Here is a 17,430-nt window from a genome sequence, read left to right on the forward strand (position 1 = left end):
ATGTACTTTTTAATGATTCCATTCCATACACCCAAGCAAATAGTATCTTTTCTCTTAGAGTCTAACTCCTTATCTATGGCTTTGAGGGTAGGAAGAGGAGAATGGCAGCATTTATAAAATAATTATAATTTAAAATTATAAATTAAAAAATATTTATAAAATGATAAACCTCCTATTGCTGTTCTTGAGATTTCCTCAAATGACAGAGAACTATGAGAAAACTATTGGAGATGTCTGATAAGAAAATATCCAATTTTGGTTAGACAGTGCATTAAACAGACTGGGAAAAGGAGCTAATATAAAAAAACTAGTGTATGTTTCATTTCCTGAATTTTTTTACGTCTAAAAACAGAAACATTTTGTCTACTTCCCATTTTGTAAAGCTATTGCAAAAACTTTCTGCCTTTGAAAATCTTAGAGATAGTGAGTTTTTACTTGAAAGTTGTATGTGGAAAGCCTACTAAATTGATACCCAAGTGCTAATGAAGACTTGGTTTTATGTGGAAAATCTAGGAGCATGTCTTTTCTACTAGATGAAGTTAGAAATCTGCCTTGGTGACAAATTTCATCTCTCAAAGATAAAAAATACTTCATCTTAACTGTCACCCGCTTAGTAGGCCAGGCTGATGAAGTGAGGTTAGTTATCTCAGTGATACCACCGCACATCATTAACCATGGCAAATAATTGTTCATGGACAGATAATAGCTGCAGGAAAGGCTGGTGACCAATTACAATGCTCATGTGTGTATTTTTTATCACTGCTGAAAAAGGAAATAAATTTTAAAACTCCCACATAATCTATAAAAACCTGATTTATACAAAGTCAAAAAATTTATCCGTAGTATAGAACCAAAGTAACATAGATAGGTTTGTGCCTCTTATTGGTAGAATATTTACATTCTGAGGACATTCCAAACCAGGCATCTGCAGCTTTCAACTTTAAAAACCCCTCATATACCAGTTTGTTTTCATGGTAGATTCTATTAAAATTTTATTTGAAATGTAAGAGAATACAATAGATCACACTGATCACAATGGAAGGATAAAACAATCTAATTTTTCATTAGAGTCCATGGTGGTAAACATAGAACCAGTAATTTGGTAAATACAATAATGTATCTGTGGAAATCATGAAGGAAGGACGTAATTTTTAAAAGATTAACCAATGCGGATAATTTCCAGGTACATCATTTATCTTCTAAGCTGCTCTATTTCAAGGAGGTCTCTTCAGGGGAATAATTCAAACAAGAAAACAAAACTTTAAAAAATTAGGTAAGACATTCCAATATATTTTTCTTCAAAATATATTTCACTAACTTAGTAGGTATTCCAGGTAAGAAAGCCCAAGTTTTATACTACAATTTAGACATTTTAATTAATTTAGAAGTCTTAATTAAGAAAAAACTATACCTTGCTGAAGCATTAAGAAGAGTCATAAGATTAAACATGGTACAAAACTTTCTTCTATTCCTGACAATATCATCTTCTGGTGTTCCATTTAGCTCTTCCACCTAATTGGTACATCTCATACTTGATACAGATAATAGCTCTTTTAATGCTCTGAGCAATTAGATGTGTGTCCAAGATAACCTACATTGATAAATAGAGAAGTACTTTCATTTTTGTATAAAAATGAAGGATAGGGAAATTCAGAAGCTACCTTTCTGAATAGATAATTTAAAAGATTCTCAGGTGTTTACCCATGCAGCAGCTGCCCGGTGGCCCTAATCATCCAGTGTGCTTAGAATTGCCTTGCCCTACATCAGCTGATTGGAAATGCCCTACTTTTGCCCCTCCTGGAGTCTCCCATGTAGCATGAAACATAATTTTCTTGTTTCTCCTGCTGCCACCCCGCCCCCCCGCCACCTTCCACCTTACTTCCCAGTAGATGTGGTGAATATGGGGGGGGGAGTCCTCCCCACTTTTTCTCAGTTCCTACTACTGCTGAATTATCTCTGACATCCTTTCTCACATAGCTAGCTTGTATCCATTCTTCACGGATGCAAATATGAAATACATGTGTTTTGATTTAGTTCCTTAAAACACATTCACACCAGGCAGTTGGGTTGAAGATTTGGGTGTATATCTTGGGATACGAGGATAGTATATCACTGTACAGCATGGCAAATAGTGGCAACCTGAACACCTGGCATCCCTGTTCACTGGCAGTACTTGTCACTAGCCAGCACTCTGCTCGGGACCCAGCTCCTGACGTCTTGCTGGGCCACCTTCCCTACCTCCTGTTATTCCCCCACACACACCCACCTGCCGCTTTTCCTGGTCTTGGAACACTTGATCCATCTATCTCTGACTGCAGCAAAACATTCTTCTCACTTTATTATGCAGGCAATATTGTCTTTGTCTAATTTTTAGCTCATTTTAGACAAGCTCCAAATGCTCAAATCAAAGATGGCTCACCAAGATGTTTTTGCTAAATAAGGCAGTTTTTTTCTATGAGCAATTCTGTTACCTGCTTTTGAGTTATCTGTCTGCTCCCCAGGAGTCCCCCTACACACACACACACACACACACACACAGGTTTTGTAGCATACTCTACATTTTGAAAGCCATTCAGGCAGCAGAGTATTAAGTTTTGAAGGACCCTAGGAAGAGACCTGGGATTTATTCCCATGTTGCCCTATTCTCTGCTGGCCACATCCATATCCCAAACCCTGTTGATTCTACTTGGTATACCTTTTTACCCTCTGCTGCTACCCTCATCCAAACCAGCACTGTCTTTTCACCAGGATTAGTATAATGGCCTCTTAACCTATTCTTGGGAAGAAAATCTTATCCTCTACCAATGTAGGTCTGAGTGGCTTGGGGCCTGCAAAGTAATTAATAATAGACAGATTAACAGTAGAAAAATCTATTTTCACATGCATATGGGAGCATCCCATAAGAAGTAATTCCCCAGCTTAATGAAGAGGGTGGGGTGAGTTTAGGGCTTCACAGGATGGAAGGTTCTAACAGAGGCTTGTTGACACAGTTTTTTTGGAATGTCCCGGTGCCCAAGGCCAGTCACCTCCCTAACTCTCATAAAGTCTTGCTTTAGTCAAATAAGGGAAGTGCAGATCAGATTTCTTTCTGCAGATGTTTTCACTTTGAAGTAACCTCCACACCATTTTGGTGGGCTGTTGGTCCCTATACTACCTCCCTACATCCAGTCTTGTTCCCACAAATCTGTTCTCCACATGGCAGCTAGAATAATATTTCTAAAACACCTGATCATGACACTCCCTTTCTTAAAAACATTTCAGCAGCTTTTCATAGCCCAGGATTATGATTTATAATTCTAGATTTACCACTTGGCCTACTAAAGCTTAAAGAACAAAAGAGTAAAATGGTGTAAAGCTAACCTGTATGGCCAGAGTTGATTTACATGGCAGGAAAGGTAAGGCAAAGTGGGTAAATTATGATAGACAAAGTAATTAGTCTTTAGCACCATCCCATATTTCGAATTTATGTTTCTCAGATTTTACTACTAAGATCAGTGCTTTGGGCAGTGTGCCAGGGACCAAGTCTTTCTCTCTTCCCTTTCATTTAATTAACATTTCATTCCTTTTGGGCCACTGAAATGCCTGGCTAAGGAAGTTCATAAGCCTGTTCTTATGGGTGTTAAAAAGTTAATGTACTATATATTTCCACCGAGAGTGTTTCTGTTTTAATAAGGGCTTTCATGACTTATTCCACAGGATCAGCTATAAAAGTCATTTCAGACCCTAAAGCAACAAGCTGAGGAGAAAATTTGAGGCTCTTTCTCTGTCTATGAACAGAACTGTCCCTGAAGGGCCTCCCCTTCTATTGCCTTTGGGTAGTCTGCACCCTTCGGGAGAGGGTTTCTGGTACTTTGTAGAGCCCTGTTATGGAGCACAACTTCAGTGTACCAATGCTGATATTTTGCTGTCCGGCTGATGTTTTGCTGTACTTGAATCATCCACATTGTTTTTTAAAAATAGCTTTATTTAGATATAATTTACATGCCATAAAATTTGCCCATTTAAAGTGTACGCTTGAGTAATTTTTAGTATAAACTCCGAGTTGTGCAACCATTGCTACTATCTAATTTTAAAACATTTTCCTCATCCCTATACCCATCAGCAGTTATTTTCCATTCTCATCCCTGCTAACCCAATTCTAGCACTAGGGAACAAATAATCTATTTTCTGGCTCTATAGATTTCCCTATTTCAGGCTTTTCATATAAATGGAATCATACAAGATGTAACCTTTTGTGACTGGCTTTCTTCACCTACCATATTTTCAAGATTCATCTATGTTGTAGCTTGTATGACTAGTACTTCATTGCTTTGTATTGCCAAACAATTTCATTATATGAATCTACCACCATTGTTTATCCATTTATCAGTTTATGGACATTTGGGTTATTTCCACTTTTTGTCTATTATTAATAATGCTGCTATGAACATTAATGTACCAGTGTTTGTGTGGACATCTATTTTCAATTCTCTTGGGTATATACCTTGTTGTGGAATTGCTGGGTCATGGTAATTTTATGTTTAACATTTTGAGAAACTGCCAAATTGTTTCCAAAATGGCTTCACCAGTTTATACTCCCATCAGAAATGTATGAGTTTTCCAATTTCTCCACATCTTTGCCAACAATTGTATTGTCATCCTAACGGGTGTGAAGTGGTAGCTTTGATTTGCTTTTCCCTAAATGACAAATAATGTTGATCAGCTCTTCATGTGCTTATTGGCCATTTGTGTATCTTCTTTGGAGAAATGTCTATTTCCATCCTTTCCCCATTTTTAATTGTGTTATTTGTCTTTTTATTATTGAGTTGTAAGACTTCTTTATATATTCTGGATATGTTTGTCAGATACATGATTTGTAAATATTTCTCCCATTCTGTGGATTGTTCCTTCACTTTTTTGTTGCTTTCTTTTGAAGCACAAAAATTTTAATTTTGAGAAAGTCCAATTTGTCTATTTTTGTTGTTGTTGTTGCTTATTATTTTAGAGTCATATCCAAGAAAATACTGCCTGACCAAAGATCACAAAGGTTTACTTTTATGTTTTCTTCTGAGGGTTTTATAATTTTAGCTTTTAGTATTAGGTCTAGAATCCATTTTGGATTAATATTTGTATGTGGTATGAGGTAGGTGTCTAACTTCATTCTTTTTCATGTAGGTATCCAGATATACAGCACCATTCCTTGAAGTTGCATATACTTTAAAACTATATACTATAAACCTTTTATGTTAGCTATGTGTAACTGAGTATCCTAGTAAGCAAATTCAACTCTGAGAGTCTTCAGATATCAATATTTGATTCTGTACATTTGTATTACACTCTACATCTCTTCATGCTTCTAAACATTTTTTTAGTTTTGTTTTGTTGAATATCTTGGATGTGAAAATGTATTTCTCTTCTCCAAAGTAAATATGTTATTTACTATATTTAAGAGTATAATGGGTGAGAACTGTTACAAGTAATTCATCTTGACCTACAAAGAGCTGGTATTCTTCCATTTATTTCAAGAAAACTTTAATGGATACCTACTATGTGCCATGGAATGAATTAAACATAGTCCTTGTTCTCAAGGAATATATTCTAATTCTAGAGAAAATAAAAAAAAGTACACGAGTAGATGTATAACATGTGAGGTGTTGATATATGTTAAGAAGAAAATTAAAGCAGAATAAGAGGGTAGAGAGTGATGCAGAAAAGTGTTGCTAGTTTATATAGAATGGTCATAGATTTCTTTGATTAAGGCAACATTTAGTCAAAAACGGGAAGGTTGCAGGAAACTATCTATGCAGATATACTTAGGAAGAGTGGTCCATCCAGTGGGAATAGCAAGTGCAGTGACCTGAGATGGAATGTGCTTGGCTTAGCTCAAATGTTCCCTCTCCCTCTATATCTAATGCAAACAGCATAATTTCTGTACACATCCCAAATGCACCAGTTTCTTTTCTAAAAATAGTTTGTCATAATGGATTATACATTGTACCATACCGAACCAGATTTAGTTTAGATAATGTTTCAAAATTAGACAAATTTAAAACGAAAACTAAAAACAAAAATACCCATTTGTCTATATTACATTTTGCATCCTTGCTGAAGCACTATTTTTGACGTTGCAACTTCAATCTAATTCAACAAACTTAATTGAATGCCTATGGTGGTATTTCCCAAATAATAATGTATGAACCATATTTGTGGATCAGAACTTTTACCAGGGACTTGACAAGAGAAATTAAAGATAGTCAGGCCTCAGGAATTTATTCTACCTACGTTTGTATTCTGACAATACAGAATGTCATGCACACCACGGGAATGACTTCATTCCACGGGGATGTGTGCTGAGGAATCTGGCGGGCTTATGAACAACCTGCCTTGAGCATCACTGGCTATGACACCCTGGGTGTGTATCATGGAGTCAGTTCATCCCTTATGCCATTTATGGTCATGGTAATTTAATGACTCACTGGACTTAACGTTAGAAAATCTATACATTATGCTCCCACTAAATAGCAATATCCAAAGAGAAGATATACTTGCTAAAAGTTTCAATGCATTTTACAACTATTACTTCTCTTTAAAAAAAAAAAAATCATCATTTTTCAGGAACAATGCCCTGAAAATCAATGTCCAACCTTTCTCTACTTCTCCTTGCCCATGTTTATCTTTATTTCAATTATCCTAGGCAGTTCGCAAATCTTAAATGGCCTGGATATGTGAAAGCAAGATGCTTTAATACCTTCAATATTTAAACTTGGAATATTCCAGAATGCCATAAATTAAATTAAAATGCAATTATGGAATGCCCTTTTGCCTTTTCACCAAATGTATTTAATTTCTACCCACTGCTTAAAGTAAAATAATCCTTCCTGCCCCTGAATTCACATTAACACTCCTTTCTCTTGTCTAGCATTTCTTGTTTTTTAAAAAAATGTTTATTGGGGTGACAATTGTTAGTAAAGTTACATATATTTCAGGTGTACAATTCTGTAATATATCATCTAAATATCACATTGTTCACCACCAAGAGTCAGTTCTTCTTCCATCACCATATATTGGATCCCCTTTACCTTCATCTACCACCCACCTCCCATTGCCTAGCATTTCTTATGTCTTCTTTTCCACACTGTATTGTATACATGTCCCATGGCTGCCATCACCGAGGAGCATATACTAGGGCTGAATGGGATCATCAATAAATATTTACTAATGTATTATTATTATTATGGCTTGGGACTATTAGGGAAATTAATATTAGAATGTTAGAAATTAATATTAGAATTTAGTTTTGTTTGTTTCATTTGTGTGGCTTTGGTTAAAAATAAATAGGAGCGGATGAGTGGGAAAAAAAATTGAAGTATGTTATTCTTTTAGGGATATTTTTTCTTTGGTTTTACCTGCCCTGTGGTGAGAAATAGAATTCAACTTAAAAAAAAAAAATGTGTGGAAACGTGATGGCTATTTCTTTTAAATGTGGCTGGAATAATGGTCTATAAAGGGTGTTACCAGATTAAATCTTTGCCAAGTAAGGAAGGTGGAGCTGTGTGGGAATGAGGCTTTGTTTAACCAGGTTGTCTAATGTTTTGCTGAGACATGTTAGGAAAAGCAATCCAAAGTAATGTGGACTCAGTATGAAATCACACCTTATAAAACCTAAAGAGTTTTTTGCCAGCCTCTTGGGAATGCATATACCAGAAATGCTAGGGAAAATTAACTCTAATATATACATATATTCCCTTCCTAACATTTGTGGGACTTGAAAGAGAGTACAAATGAAGGCCCACATACAATATATCAAGTTATAAATCTTGGTAAATATCTTTAAATTAAGTGTCTTCTATCCTCCTACCTTAAAAAGTATATCTTCAGGCCAATTTCAAATTTAAAATCCTTAGATACCTTGGCTTCATGTTTAAAAAGTGGAGATACTGGGGCCGGCCCAGTGGCTCAGGCAGTTAGAGCTCCATGCTCCTAACTCCGAAGGCTGCCAGTTCGATTCCCACATGGGCCAGTGGGCTCTCAACCACAAGGTTGCTGGTTCAACTCCTCGAGTCCCGCAAGGGATGGCTCAGTTGGTTGGAATGCATCCTCTCAACCACAAGGTTGCCGGTTCGACTCCCGGAAGGGATGGTGGGCTGTGCCCCCTGCAACTAGAAAACGGCAACTGGACCTGGAGCTGAGCTGCGCCCTCCACAACTAAGACTGAAAGGACAACAACTTGAAGCTGAACCCTCCACAACTAAGATTGAAAGGACAACAACTTGGCTTGGAAAAAAGGCCTGGAAGTACACACTGTTCCCCAATAAAGTCCTGTTCCCCTTCCCCAATAAAATCTTTAAAAAATAAAATAAAATGAAAAGTGGAGATACTGGCAGCGCCTGCTCCAAAGCCCACAGCGCAGCCACTTCACTTCCAATCCCCAGTTCCATGCCACAAGGTGAGAGATCACAAGGGTATACCTGTGGCCACATCTCTCCACATATCCATATCAGATCCCCTGCAAACACCTGCGGCTTGGACATCCCTCAGGCCATACAGATATAATAGAACAATAAATGCCTGGGAATAGACCTGGGGAAGATGAAGCAGGTTTATGGCCATTTGGGTGGGAAATTCTGGGATTCCAAGTAACCAGAGAAGTCATAAAAGGTGGCATAGCTCAGACTCTGGGTGGGTGCAGTCCTTCAGTTCCTGGATTCTTTATCTTGTGCAAAGGTCTGTTATCAGAAGAAGAGCAGAGAGATTCTGAACGCATAAGGCCCAGAACAGAGGCCTCTCTTGCCCAGGTCGAAGAGCCATAATCTACGGGTGTACATAATGTGCGTATATGCCAAGCACTGTTGCCTATATATCTTTTAAAGACAGAAAATTTAACATATAATCACATATCAATTATATTATCGAAAGGAGAGGCATAACCTTACTGATGACCTAAAAGGATGAGCAATACAACCCACTTGTCTCTGGGTGTACTGCAACAATTAGTTGACTGTCGATATCTAAATACTTCAAACAAATAATGATATATTATAAAATAATGAGATTGAAACCCCTCTCTGAAAGGCCTGGAAAGCTGTCAGGTTTTCCTCATCTATGTACTAGAGGATCAACTTCATCCCATCCCCCTCCCTTTTTTTTTAATTGGGTAGTATTGGGGAACAGTGTGTTTCTCCAGGGCCCATCAGCTCCAAGTCGAACTGAACCGGCAACCTGTGGTTAAGAGCTCCGCTCTAAGTAACTCGCAATCCGGCTGCCCGTTTATCGGATTCCTTGATGCACTGCTCTGCACTGTGGGAAAATGAGGAGCATTACCTCCTGCCGAGCAAAGCCTAGCAGGGGGCTGACATGGGGAAGCCTCCTTCAGCTGTCCTCCCTTCCTCACTGGTGGCTTCACATCCTCTTCCCTTGAGTGTCTTTGCTCTTATATACACTTTTCAAGAATATCCCTATTCTTAAAACCTGGTAAGCTCATGAACTGCCAACTGTCTTTGGCAATAGAGTTGAAGCTCAATCTTTAATTTTTTGAACAAAAAATACTGAAACCCTAACTATATTTACTTTTTGTGGTATGGTGATATTGAAAGGAGATAATCAACAAAATGAAGCATGTGAATAATAAGAAAAAATACTTTTTATGTGTGAATGGTGGCTTTTAATTTTTTAAAGAGGTAATATTTCAGCTGGCACTTGTATTTCGGAAGTGGAGAAGTCAAAAGCTTGAGGGTAGGCAACAGGAGAAGCCAGCGAGGTAGAGAAGATGCAGTAAAGTAATTGTTAGTAAAGTTAATCAGATGTCTGATCGGATTTTACAGATCTGAACTACTCAAGTTTAATACTGCATTTAATAGTCTTGGATAACTTGAAGTAGTGAATTTAATCTGTTGTGATCTGATTTCCAGAATTTCTAATAAGATAAGGTATTCTACTGATATTTTAAGTGATCCACACCCTGGATCATGATCATTAGAACAATTTGTGGGTTTCCTTATTACTTAACCATTGTTCTCAAATATTTTATTACTCTGTGAAGAAGAAAATGGGTCATTGGCATATGTAAACAAACAGAGGAAGCGTGCAAGAGTGCAAACTCCCTGAAGACAAGGACATTTCACTGGCTCACCACCCTGTTTTCAGAACCTAGAATCCAAATGGTAATATTTTGTTGGCTAAGAAAAGAAGAAGTAAATTAATAGAAGTAATTTATATTAAGTACTAACTCTAGCCCAAGGATTTGTGTTTTAGCTTGATTAGTGTTTTGTATATTGTATGGCATTAAATCTTCTGTTACAGGTAAAGAAAATTAGAATTAACAAGGTTGTATAAACTGTCCAAGCATGCACAGTTTGTGAAATGATGGATTTATCTACCAACCACTGTCATTTTGTTATTTCTGTTCCCTCATAATTTTTATATGTATCACAAATTTAAATATTGTTAGCTTTAATTGGCATCTCAAAAGTATGAAAGGTATATATAGCCAGTAACTTCCTTTCAAGGCTAACGGAGTAGTTTGAAATAGGGAAGTCAGTAGTCTGTGACCTAAAACAGCAAAACTCTGTGCACTGAGTGATCCTGGTTCCTCTGCCTCAGTGAAAGGCAGAATTCCCAGCAAACTTCTGACCCCTTTATGGTAGCAATCGACAATCAGGGGCCTGTGCAGGCCACACATATCAGGAAGAACAAAGTGTCACCTGTTCTCCAGAACTTTCTTTCCAATGTGCTCTGACTTCCTGGACTCTGGGCCTTGGTTACCTAGAACAATGGCCCTTGCTAGCTATGCTTGGCCTTACCTGACTTCCCTGGATTCCAGCCAAAAGTATAACAACTTTGAGCCCCTCCCAGCCTGTATCTACCTCCCATGGCCTTCCTGAGGCTCTTGAAGCATGGTATCTACCAGAACCTACCTGGCTAGTTTAGGTTCCTCTGTGTGTTCTCTTGGCCTGCAGAACCTCATAACCACCTAAGCAATAAACTGCAGAAAACATTAAGAGTTCTAAAAAACAATTGGAAAATAAATGGGATCTTATTCTAAACTGTCTTCTCTGTTACTATAATACTTATGTGGATTTACTTCTGTTGAGGTAGGCCTGAGAGATGAAATTTCAGGACTAGAATGAGTATCAGGTAACTGATATGAGTATGAATGAGTATGCAGGTTTCTGATATTTGCAAAAGGACTGTAGTGTGTGTGTGTGTGTGTGTGTGTGTGTGTGTGTGTGTTGGATCAACTTTGGGCTGCTTTGCTGAGTTATTGTTAAATGTTAGTTTGAACAGATATAAAATGGTCTTGTGAAAAACAAAATGAAATCTAAACTGTAAATACTGATGAAAACCAAACAAGCCCACATCAGATATTGTTCCTACTATTAGCAGTAAGAATCTTTATATGGATGACATACTGACTGCCACGGTTTAGAGAGAGCACTTTAAAAAATTGTCATATGTTTTAATGTCATTAGGGAATTGTTTTACTTGCCATGGACACAGACAAACAGGGAGAGAGAGAAAATGTTAACTGGCTTTCCTTAACAAGAACTTGAACGAATGTTATACTGTCTCACTATAAAATAACGTGTATTCCAAAAAAAAAAAAAAAAAATCCGTTCTTAAATGTGGATTGCATTAATCATTAAAACCATGTCAAAGTCCTCATAAGAAAGGGAAAGTGTTTTCTAGTTTCTAACCTGTGAAACTAAACAACAGGCAGATAAAATCTGGGAAGTTGTTCAACTGAACTAATTTGTTTTAATCATCTGATATAAAATATTTGATTAAAATTTTGCTTACCATGACTCAGTTTGGAATAGTAGAAAATGTTAATTTCAGAATGTCTCAGAGACTAGAGGCACTTGCATGTTGTAACTAGACTGGTTTAAATAGAGAAAAGATATTTTTAGACTATATCAGAACTAAAACTACTGGCGTCTGGGAGTTTTGTGAATTTATGTGAAGGTGATATGGCTTATAAAATAAGAATGACATTTGGTTTATGGTTCTAGCTTTGCCAATAACTAGGTTGGTGAGCTTGGGCAGGTCATTTGACCTCCTTGGATCTTAAATTTTTTTCACTGTAAATGAGGGGCTGCACTCTGATCTATAAGGTCACTTAAAGCTATGAATTCATGAGATTTTTCTAGAAGTTTCTTTCAAAATACACAATGCTTTTTAAATTTATGTCTGGGCCTATCCTAAAAGTATTACTGGACCTTATCCAATCATAGCTTCGGCAAACAATACGGCCACAGAAAAGCTACTTGCGTCACTTGACTTTATTTTTTCATGCTCAAACAATACCTGGTAAATAAAGAAAGGTTCCTGAATTGCGATTGGCACAATGGTACATGGTCAGCTGCACTGAGAATTGAAGCAAATTATATATATTTTCAGGATGCAGAATGCAGGTGAGAGATGATCTCCAATTACCTGCATTTATGAACCAAACCAATTTTGTAAATTGTGGTGTGAAACAAATGCCAAAAGCCCAACGGTGTAACTATCTTTATGCATATATCCAGTTTTGTGATTTTAACACAATTTCCATCTTCTCCTACTCACTGGCTTGTCCACTAGAATGCACATATACTCAACAACTTTTTCCAGTTCTCCCCTTCCTAGACCTACTATTGGATTTACCCTTCATTTTACTCTTTATTCTTTGCACTTTCTCATTTCTGTGATATTATTCAACCTTCTACCTTAGCTCTCACTCTTCTCTACATACCTTAAATTTAGTCGTAATACAAGATATATTCCTAGACCCTTAACTCTTCTATATTGAGCTTTCTTGATTAATTATCATGAATATGTGGACAGCTCCAAAACTGACATCTTTATTTTGATCACTTTTGTACAGTTCAAAACTAACTGCCCACTGACTCTATTCTTCTTCATTCATTCACTAGATAGAGCACATCCTATGAAAGGACTATCTTAGGGCCACTTGGAGTATTTGAGGGATCATTTTAAAAATATGTCATTTCTAAAAAGAAATGTTATGTGATGTATCTTAATACTTGCTAGATTTCAAAGGCACTGTCAGTTTTTCATAGGACTAAATTAGGTGTCCTATTTTTAACAAGTTATTGACACTTTTTTTATGATTTAGAAATTAGGAGAAGCAGAATTTAAAAATCAGAATTTTGGTTTTTTAGAATATGTTAATTTTCATCTAAAAAAATCTTGTTCTCGTACATAAAATATAAGATACAGACATACTGCCATTACATAAAACATGTCTTTAGTCAAATTACTCATCCTCCTCTTTCTCTCATCTAGCACCCTAAATCACTTTCTATGCCTGCCACCCAAATTAGCATTTTCCAGCTCTTTTTATATCATCCTTTCTTTGGTCACCTAGCCTTAAAACAGGGAAACTTATGCCACTTCCCCTTCTCTCTTCCTTTGGATGCCTATATCCTGTCAGACATTGCATGGATTCTTGCTTGATATTATTTTCAAAAGCACCCTCTGAATTCTCTCTGGCCCTCCCCAAATGTGAACACCTGCATCTGCAATATTGTACCGATCTACTATCTACAGTCTTAATTCCCTAACTCTTTTTTAAATCCCTCCTGACACCTGCCAGCTGAATCTCTGTGAAGCATTTTAGCCCATACTTATGTATCATTGGTAGCTCTTCAATGACAGCAGAATGAAGTCTAACCCCTTTACACTCAAGACCCACCCCCAACTATCTGATCGCTTCAAGAAAAAGTTAAACTGCTATGTTTTGAAAAAGAAGAGGGATTGCTTACAACTGAGAACTTTAGTGTGTGTGGGAGAGTGAGGGCGGGGTTGAGTCTTACGTAGCATTAGATTGTTTAATCTCCTATCTGCAGGTCTGTTGGGAGATACTCTTTCTCTGCAAACAAAAATAAAAATCAACAACTGTGGAAATAGATTTTTAGGACAAATAATTTGACAAAAGGAATAAGAAGGGCAGAAAGTAGAAGGGTTTGGCTTCCTGTCTGATTGAGCTTGGTGCTTTGGGAGTGCTAGACACTAGGGTGCTTTGGGAGACTAAGGAGGTAATATCTTAAATAAGAGCATTTAGTATCAAGGTCAGACTAGAAGTGAAGCAAGAAGTTAATGTATTTATGTATTAAGACACAGGAAAAAGACGTATGAGTTAGGGTGAGAAAACTATATAATTATTCTATTTGACATTTGCTCCTCAATTTGGGATAAAATACACATTTTAAGAAGGAATTGTCTACTGAACAACTAGGAGGTCAAAGAAGAAATCAAACCTTACCTTGAGACAAATGAAAAGGGAAAAATTTATACCAAAATTTATGGGATGCAGCAAAAGCAATTCTAAGAGGGAAGTTCATAGCAATAAAATCCTTTTTAAATCTACATAATTTAATTTGAATCTACTCTAAACAAAAAGCAAAAGTACTGCCTCATGAAACTTTCTGAAAGCTGAAAAGACGTGAAAATGAAGATCCTCAAATACAATATACTTACGTAGAACTGGCAACTCAGTTCAACTATTTGAACCACATTCTACAAGTTATGAAAGAAAGTGACATGCAGTGTAGAATTTACGAGTACTCTGGAGTCAGATTGCCTAGGTTTCAATCCTGGTTATGCCCTTATTAACTGAATATCTGTGGGCAAGTTACTAAATCTTTCTTTGTTTTCGTTTCTTTAACTACAAAATATAAATAATAACACTACCTATCTCATGAGGTTATGCTGAAATAATGCATGTAAAGTGTTTAGAAAAGGCACCAATTACCTATTTGAAAACCTAATAACAACCTTGAAAAGCAGACAGTAGTCTATCTATTTTACAGATGATGAAACCACGCCACAGAAAGATTGCAACTTGCATAAAGTAACACTGCTACTAAACCCAACAGCCTTGGCAACTCCAAAATTCTCATTCTTTCTCCATATTGCTTCCTTGCTTTGGTGGTGCTGCAGATACGATAATGGTTAAGACACTGGCCCTGTCTTCATAGGCTCTTTTAAGAGGGAGAAAAACAAGTAATCAATAGACAATTCTGCAGAGGCACCTGGAGTCAGGAGCACTGGTAAAACACATTTAACCAAGCCTGGAAAGGTGGGAATGGCTTCCACAGAAGTTAATAGCTAAACAAGGTGTTGAAGTGTGAGCAGGAATTAGATCATGGTCTTAAGATGGGGTCAAGAGAGTCCTAAGCAGAAGAAACAGCAGGCAAAGGAGTAGAGATGATACACTGCGTGCAAAGCTACAAGGCTGGGAAAAGGACACAGAACATTTGGTATTTACAATAGATCGGATCGACTGGAAAGTGGAATTTGCAGTAGGACAGGGGTCTGGTTTTAAGGGGAAGAATTTGAAGCAGTTTTCTTCTACCAACCATGAAAATATAAGTCAAGAAGAGGTAGCACAAATACTTGTACATAATGATGTGTACACTGTCCCCAACCAATCAGTACCCTTAGAAGTACAGATTGCTACTCATTTACTTTAAGGCTGAAGTCAAATATTTTTAAATATAACGTATGCACCGGACCTGGTGAGATCAGATATGTCTATAGGTAAATCTCCTTAACAATTGAGAGAAATCTCCCCTACTGCCCTCTTCTGATATTCTTTCCTAAGTAAATTTATCTACCTTAAAATTGTACATTCAAATTATTTTGTTTCTAATGGAAAGGCATCTTCCTGACTTCTTGTGTGAAAAATATTATTTTTAGTATTTTATTTTAACCATTCTCATGGCAGCAGATCATTTATAGAACAGGTTACACTCAATGCCCTATAGAAGAGCTACAAAAAAGTTTTGGTTTAAGGGCCTCTTTAAATTCTACTCCTAATGATAGATTATCTTGAGATAATAGTGGGTTTCAATAGTCAGTGCAAGTTTATTATTAAAAACATTTACTAAGAAGTAATTATAGGGGCAGCCAGATGGCTCAGTTGGTTAGAGCGTGAGCTCTGAACAACAGGGTTGCCAGTTGATTCCCACATGGGCCAGTGAGCTGCGCCCTCCACAACTAGACTGAAGACAATGAGCTGCCTCTGAGCTCTGGAGGGGCGGCTGGATATCTCAGTTAGAGCGTGACCTCTCAACAAAAAGGTTGCTGTTTTAATTCCCTTATAGCAGGGGTGTCCAAACTGTGGCCTGTGGGCCAACTGCGGCCTGCAATCCATTGTTAATTGGCCTGCAGCAAATTCCAAAAATATATTTAGTTTACTTAAATAAACCAGGTGAGGCAATACGTACTTCACCTCAAGTGAGTGGCCCGGCTGTTTGTGTATTTTACCGCATATGGCCCTTGGTAAAAAACGTTGAAAAAAGTTTGGATACCACTGCCTTATAGAATGGTGGGCTGCGCTCCCTGCAACTAAAGATTGAAAATGTCAACTGGACTTGGAGCTGAGCTGCGCCCTCCACAACTAGATTGAGGGACAACAACTTGGAGCTGATGGGCCGTGAAGAAACACACTATTCCCCAATTTAAAAAAAAAAGTATAATGTAAGTTAATTGGGTACCTTAGGAAATTTCAGTACAGTACCTTCCTTAACCTATAAGACAATTTTGTCCATCTAACGCCTCCCTGGATAGTTTTTACAAAAGTTATTTGCATGATGCTAGCACGTTAGAAACTATCCTTTTTATTCCTTTTTCAATTACAGTTGACATTGAATATTATGTTAGTTTCAGGTGTAAAGCATAGTGGTTAAACATTTAAATAACTTACAAAGTGATTCCCCCAACAAGTCTAGGCCCCACCTGGCATTATGCATAGTTATTACAATATTATTGACTATATTCCCTATGCTGTACTTTACATCCCCATGACTGTTTTGTAACTACCAATTTGTACTTCTTAATCCCTTCACCTTTTTCATCCAGCCCCCTTCTGACAACCCTTTCCTTCTGGCAACCATCAGTTTGTTCTCTGTAGCTATGAGTCTGTTTCCTTTTTTTAGATTTCACTTATAAGTGAAATCATATATTATTTGTCTTTCTCTGTCTGACATATTTTACTTAGCATAATACCCTCTAGGGCCATCTATTCTTTTTCATAGCTGAGTAATATTCCATTGTATATATGTAGAACTTCTTTATCCAATCATCTACTGATGAACACTTAGATTGCTTCCATATCTTGGCTATTTTAAATAAATCTGCAATGAACATAGAGGTGCACATATCTTTTTGAATTAGTGCCTTGGATTTTTTTCAGATCAGTACTCAGGAATGGAATTGCTAGGTCATGAGGCAGTTCTATTTTTAATTTTTTGAGGAACCTCCATACTGTTTTCCACAGTGGCTGTATCAATTTGCAATTCCACCAACAGTGCACGAGGGTTCCCTTTTCTCCACATTCTCACCAACCTTTGTTGTTTGTTGATTTATTGATGATACCCGTTCTCACAGGAGTGAAGTAATATCTCACTGTGGTTTTCATTTGCATTTCTCTGATGATTAGTGATGTTG

Source organism: Rhinolophus hipposideros, assembly GCF_964194185.1.
Source record: "Rhinolophus hipposideros genome assembly, chromosome: 6".
NCBI classification, from domain to species: domain Eukaryota; kingdom Metazoa; phylum Chordata; class Mammalia; order Chiroptera; family Rhinolophidae; genus Rhinolophus; species Rhinolophus hipposideros.